Below are 7,323 nucleotides of genomic sequence, written 5' to 3'. Positions count from 1 at the left end.
ATTTGGGTATTATTCCATAGTGCACAGAAGACCCAGGCTTTCCAACAGAACACACAAATCTCTTCCCAAAGTACAGAGGAATTTGCTATCATATTTTCTCATCTGTTCATAGAATCTCTTCAGCAGTTTTACTCAAATAGTTGCTATTTTTAGTGGCATGTTAGTATTCATGATGCGTAGCTCCACTGCTCTCCATTACATCAAATAAAATATATCAAATGTTTCTTTACCTTAAATCAACAGCAATATTAGCTTTTCCTACATGTTTAATTTTAGGGATCCAAAAATTTAAACTATAGATGGTGTATACCCATCTCTACACATTTCTCTATAAGCATTTAAATAAATATGTATATTTTAAAGATTTATTCATTTATTTTAGAGAGAAAGAGAGGGCAAATGAGGGGCAGAGGGATTGGGAGAGAGAGAATCTGAAGCAGACTCCATGCTGAGTGCAGGGCCCAACGCAAGGCTAGATTCCAGGATCCTGAGATCATGACCTGAGGTGAAACCAAGAGTTGGAGGCTCAACAAACTGTGCCACCCAGGTGGCCCAATAAATATATGTATTTTAATAAAAAGAGATCAAATTTTATGGGGCACCTGAGTGGTTCAGTTGATTAAGCATCTGCCTTTGGCTCAGGTGGTAATCCCGGGGTCCTGGAGTCAAGCCCCATGTCAGGGCTCCCCACACAGTGGGGAGTCTGCTTCTCCTTCTCCCTCTCCCCTTGCTTGCACTCCCTTTCTCTCTCTCTCAAATAAATAAATAAAATCTTTTTTAAGAAAGACAAACTCGGGATCCCTGGGTGGCGCAGCGGTTTAGCACCTGCCTTTGGCCCAGGGCGTGATCCTGGAGACCCGGGATCGAATCCCACGTCGGGCTCCCAGTGCATGGAGCCTGCTTCTGTCTCTGCCTCTCTCTCTCTCTCTCTCTCTCTCTCTCTGTGACTATCATAAATAAATAAAAATTTAAAAAATAATAAAATAAAATGGTAGGGTAGGATCTATTACCTGCTTTAAAAAAAAAAAGACAAACTCTATATATTGTCCTATAAGTTGCTTTTTCTACTAAACAGTATATCATGGACACCCTTTCCAACTATAGCCTTCTATTTCATGATACAGATATATCCTAATTTATTTAACAATTCCCATTATGATGGACATTTAGACTGACTCCAATTTTTAACCGTCTAAAAATCCTGCAACAAGCATATTGGTACATATATCCAAATATATATTAGGTTTCCTTAGGATAGCTTTCTAAACTATTCCCAAACTTTAGGAATGCCCATAATTATTGGGTTGATCTTTTTCTCAATTAATAAATGAAGGGAAGTCTTTGAAAGCAATTCAAGGTAGGCTTTAATAATATTATGTTTAAAAGAATATTTAATTATGTCAGAAAATGTCACAACACTATGTTAAATCAAAAGAGGTGCAACAAATATGTATCTCAAATTATTCCCATTCAGCAAACATATATATTTTACATGCAATCACATATGTATGGAATAAGATCTTGAAAAAATGTATGTAAATATTAACATTTACTCTGAATGATGAGCCTCTAATTTCCATTTTCTTCTTTATACCTCCTTGTGTTTTCTCATTTTGTCAAAAGAATGATTACTTTTGACAACAGAAAAAATAATTTTAAAGAAGATTTGGAAGCCAGTGTAACCCGAAATAGTACTTACTGAATGCCTTTTCCCAGCAATAATAGTCAATTTTAGGCACTCCTCAAAGAGAGCAATAAAACCTCAGATTAATTTGTGAGTACACTTGCCTGAAAGCATTTGCTGGGCAAAGAGTAGGTTAAAAAGCGGAAACTGAGCTAACCATCATGAAATATTGGAGTCATAGAGGAAAAATGAAGACCAACTACCTTGTTTTTTGTTGTTTTATTTTTTTTAGGGAGCAGGAAACCGGTGAAGAGGGGTAAAAAGAGCTCAGCCACACTTACACAGATAAATTGATCAAAAACATCCATTTCTATTATTTGATGGGCCACTGACTTCTCTAATCATCTTGTAACATTCTTTAATGCTCTTTCAGTGCTCCAGTATTCTCCTCTGTAAAATAAGATACAAATGATATTTTCCTCCTTAGCCTTAAAAATAACATAAGTGTTAAAGGGCAATATGGACATAACAACTTATAAATATATTGTAATATGCTACCATTTAGGATTCTTAGGGGAAAAAAATCTCTTACCCACTCACTCCAGGTTACGAACAGTTTATTTTGGATGAAGTAAACAACACCAACATTCCATGTTGTGAAAACACATATGCAGAGAGGAATTCTGGGTATGTGCCACCTAAGTGAAGCTCATTTGTGACTTTACTATCTATGCCTCACCTGGACCAAACAGTTGCAGCAACAGTGAGAAGAATAGAACCTTTGCCCTATGTAAGGTTTAGCTGTCTTTGGGTGCCAGAGAAGAAGATGGAGTCTAATAACATCAGGAAATTCCTCTGTGAAGCACAAAGGAAAGGCTCATGGGTAGAACATGTACTGCCAAAATTTATGCATCCTCCTATGGTAGGTTGACTTTGAATGCATGAGTGTGTTTGGTGCCATGAAGAAACTTATGGTGGACAGACTCTAAAGTGGCCCCACAGCCTCTGTACTACTAGTATTTGGGCCTTTATCCAAATCTCCTCCTTTTGATGTGGGTGAGGCCTGTGACTTGATTCTAACCAACGGAACATACATAGCAAAGGTGAAAACCTGTGTGTGATTACATTGCACACAACTGTAACATCGGTCTTAATGGAAGACTTTCTTGCTGGGTTTGAGGAAACAAGTGGTTTCGGGGAGGATTCAGATGGGGAGGAGCTGAGGATAACCTCCAGCCAATCGCCACAAAGACACTGAGGCCCTCAGTGCAATGGCCTGCCAAGCACTGAATGTTGTCAACAACCCGATGACCTTGGATGCAGACCCTTCCCCAGTCAAGCTTTAGATGAGTGCCCACCCATTGCCCCAGCTGCCACCTTAATTGCAGGTTTATAAGATGCTAAAGTAGACAACCCATGCTGGCTGTGCCTGGACTCCTGACCCGTAGGAAGTGTAAGGCAATTAATGTGTGTTGTTTTGAACCACTAAGTTTGCAGTAATCTCGATTACTAATACAGAGTTCAATGATGCCCTGAGTCTTCACTAATTCTGAGCTGAGAAAGTAAGAAGAACAGAAAGACTGTGTGATCTGCAATGACACTATTCACCTGCCTGCTTCTCCATTGCTAACCCACAGGAGTAGAGAGGGCTCAACTTTTATTTTATGAAGGATAGCTGATAACTTGGGCAATTCAACATCAAATCAGAATTCCAATGAGCCAACAAAGAAAAATACATCTTATTTAAGAACTACTAGCCAGGGATACCTGAGTGGCTCAGCAGTTGAGCGTCTGCCTTTGGCTTAGAGCGTGATCCCTTGTCCAGTGATCGAGTCCCGCATTGGGCTCCCTGTGAGGAGCCTGCTTCTCCCTCTGTCTGTGTCTCTGCCTCTCTCTCTGTGTCTCTCATGAATAAATAAATGAAATCTTAAAAAAATATATTACTAGCCAGGGGCACCCTGGTGGCTCAGTTGTTTAAGTATTCAACTCTTGATTTTGGCTCAGGTCATGATCTCAGGGTCCTGGTTTTGAGCCCTGTGTCAGGCTCCACACTCAGCATGGATTCTACTTAAGATGCTCTCTCCCTCTCCATCTGCTGCTTCCTCCTCACTTATATACTCTTTCTCTGAAAGAAAGAAAGAAAAAGAAAGATAGAAAGAAAGAAAGAAAGAAAGAAAGAAAGAAAGAAAGAAAGAAAGAAAGAAAGAAAGACAGACTAGCCAAAAAGAGGAGTAGAGGTCAAACTAACAAAACACGTCTAGTAGATGGAGTTGTTGAAGATGATAAACAACATTGTAAATTTAAAATAATAAAAGAAGTCTCACTTCTAGTAGTTAGTAGTTAGGATGGACTAATTTTTTTTACAGATGAAATTTATAAAATCTTCACAAAATATGAAAAACAATAACTTAAAGTACTAGAGAATGACCCCAAAGCAGGCAGACAATGGAGAGAAGTTAACTTTTGAATAATGAGCTGTGTACCAGTAAAATCTCTCAGTGTGATCTCAGCCTTTTTTCTCATTTATTAATTCCCTGCTAGAAGTCAGCCAGGCTCAACTGAACCTCTGTGTCTTGGTTTGTTAATGACAGCCCCTGTCCTGGCCTTTCCCTGAATCTTCTTGTCTGTGGACTCAGGATCTCAGAGCTCCCCACCTCCTACTGAAGCCCCTCGTCCTGCATTATGGCCCCTAGCCAGCTCTTTCCTTCCCATGGCTGTTCTTTCTTTTCCCTCAGGGCTGTGTGATGCTGGTCTTAATAACTCTCAAATTACAATCATCTTCACTACCTAAACTCGTGGTGAACTTGGCATGGGAGCATCACTATTCCAAGTTAGTATAGTCCTATGTCATATTGTAGGTCAATGACCTGTAAAGCGTACCCACCTTATACCTATTTGACCTCCTCTACTTCTCTCTGCTTTTCTCTCTCCCCTCCAGCCATTCTTGCCTCTTTGCTACTCACTGTTTTTGTTTTGTTTTGTTTTACACAAAAGATGTACTTCTATCTCAGGGGTCATTGCACTTGCTGTTTCCTCTGTCATAAATGTTCTTCTTCCCCAGGTATCACCATGGCTGTCTTCCTTTTTCTGGTCTTTGCTCAAAGGTCACCTTTTCAGTGTGCCTTACCCAGACATCCTGTCTAAAACTACCAACCTACTACCATGTCATGACACTCTTACCTCCCTTCCTTTAGTGCCACCTAACATGCTAGATGTCTTGCTTAGCTTGTTTGCTACCTGTTTCTCCATCTAAAACATAAGTGCCATGTATGCATGGGTTGGTGTCTGGTTTTTCATTTGATATTCTTGTAGTGTTTGGAACAATGATGGACACATATCAGGCACTTAATAATTATCTGTTGAATTTCTCGATATGACTTAAGAGTTTCATTTTCGTATAGTATAATTTCTCTCACAGATCAGTGGCCTGGAACTAAATTGCAGAGGTATCTTGGTTGACCCACAGCCATGGTTTTAATGTTCTAGTTCCTTTTGGCTAGAAATGGTGCTCGATACTCGATGAGTAAGACAGAAGGAAATAGAACATCTAGGACTCCCCCAAGGCACAGAGTCATGGGTTCTAAAGTTCATTTATAAGTCAATTGTTTGGACATCCTGAACTCTTTTTCAGAACACGTTGGGGCACAGCTAGTTAACTGCAGGAAGTCTGAGAAGATTGGAAAGTGCCAGAACTTGGAACCAGATCTGCCCTCTGGGATGGAGCATGCTCTGGAAGGACAGGAACAGGTGCACTGAACACTGAGGGTATTCATTGCAGCCAGCAGGAAACATTGTCCTGAAGGCAAGGGCACAGGCAGCAGGTCACACTAGAGAGGGCCCAGAGGAAATATTGTAACCCCATTGGGGAGGAAGAGTTTAGCAACTGGCCATATAGGGGTAGTGATACTTAAAAAATAAGTTTATTGAAAAACACAATTAAGACTGCACAAAAACAAGCCAAAGAATAGAGATAATATTTGCAGTATATACACATATATATGTATGTATATGTATATATGCAGTATATGTGTATATATATATATATATATATATATATATACTGCAAATATTTGTCAGATGTATATCTGACAAATGTTTAATATTTAAGGAACTGAACATTTAAGGAACCATTTCAAATGGAAAAGAAAGACAACCCAATAGAAAAATGGGAAAAAGACTTTAATAATCACTTCAAAAAAGACAACATCTGAATGTCTAATAAACATATAAATATATTTTCAGCCTCATTTATGCACAGTCAAATTAAGGCTGCAATGAGATTTTACTACACACCACCAGGAGGGCTAACACTAAAAGGACTGGCATACCAGGTGTTGGTAACGACATGGAACAATTGAAATTCTCTTACACTACTGGTGGAAGTGAAAACTGATATAAATGCTTTGTAAATTGTTGTTTCATAATTGAAGACCTCTCAGGTATAAATCTAACAGCTATGTATGCTCAAAAGGCTTGTCCAAGAATGTTCATAGCAGCATTATTTGTAATAGCTTAATCTAGAAAGAATCCAGATGTTTATCAACTGAAGAAGGGACACATAGATTGCAGAATCATCATACAATGGACACCATCAAGAAACAAAAATAAAGGGGCACCTGGTTGGTGCAGTTAGTTAAGCACTGGACTCTTGGTTTTGGCTCATGTCATGATCTCAGCTCATGAAATTGAGCTCAGCGTGAAGTCTGCTTGAGATTCTCCCTTTCCTTCTGCTTCTCCTGCTCATGCTCTCTTTCTGTCTCTCTCTCTCTCAAATAAATCATTTACTTTTTAAAGATTTTAGCTATTTATTCATGAGAGACACAGAGAGAGGGGCAGAGGGAGAAGCAACCTCCCCCAGGACCCTAGGATCACGATCCAAGGAAGACATTCAACCACTGAGCCACCCAGGTTCCCTTCAAATAAATATTTTTTAAAAAAGAAAATAAACCACTGTTACACACAGTAATATGACTGTTCTCTTATGCACATTAAGCAGTAAGAAGCCAGATAAAAAGAATACATATAATTCCATCTATGCAAAGTTCAAAAGTAGTCAAAATTAATCTGTAACAAAGGAAATAAGAGTAATAGTTAGTTATCTTTGTGGAACAGAGGTAGTAACTGGGAGGGGCCAGGAGGGTTTCTGGGATAGTGGTACTGTTCTATTTCTTGTTTTGGGTAGTAAGTACCTTTTGTAAAAAAAAAAAAAAAAAAAAAAAAAAAAAAAAAAAGTCTTCAAGCTATACACTATGCTTTTCTGTATGTACAACACTTTTCAATAGAATTTATATTTAATTTTTTTAAAGAAGGAAAACACAGAGGCCAGCATCAGGAAGCATCTTGGCACATAGCAAGGCCCCAACTCTGGACAGGGGGTGAGGAATTAGAACCTAATTTGGATGAGGGGAATTGATAAGAATTGCAGTGCCACAACCCAGGAAGAAAGAAGTAGAACTTTGGAATCACTCAGACAGCTTTTTTTTTTTTTTAAAGACATATGTATGTATGTATGTATTTGAGAGAGAGAGAGGATGCGGGGGGGGAGGGGCAGAAAGAGAGGGAAAGAGAGAATCTCAAGTAGACTTTGTGCTCAACACAGAGCCCAAGGCAGGGCTCCATCTCAAGACCCTGAGGTAATAACCTGAGCCAAAATTAAGAATTGGACGCTTGACTGACTGCATCACCCAGGCCCCCTGTGC

General features: G+C 39.2%; 1 long non-coding RNA gene across 1 annotated transcript in view; it reads right to left on the bottom strand.

The window, feature by feature from the left end:
- Positions 1–1,906: 1,906 nt before the first annotated feature.
- The window catches only part of LOC112660802 (uncharacterized), a 69,394-nt gene continuing 63,977 nt past the window's right edge, over positions 1,907–7,323 (bottom strand). The window contains exon 4 of the long non-coding RNA XR_003137228.3: positions 1,907–2,074. This is a non-coding gene — a long non-coding RNA (uncharacterized LOC112660802). The remainder of the gene's footprint in view (positions 2,075–7,323) is intronic.

The sequence above is a fragment of the Canis lupus genome, chromosome 4 (assembly GCF_003254725.2).
Source record: "Canis lupus dingo isolate Sandy chromosome 4, ASM325472v2, whole genome shotgun sequence".
NCBI classification, from domain to species: domain Eukaryota; kingdom Metazoa; phylum Chordata; class Mammalia; order Carnivora; family Canidae; genus Canis; species Canis lupus.
The sequence above is the reverse complement of the archived record's forward strand: the minus strand, read 5'-3'. Positions and strand labels throughout refer to the sequence as shown.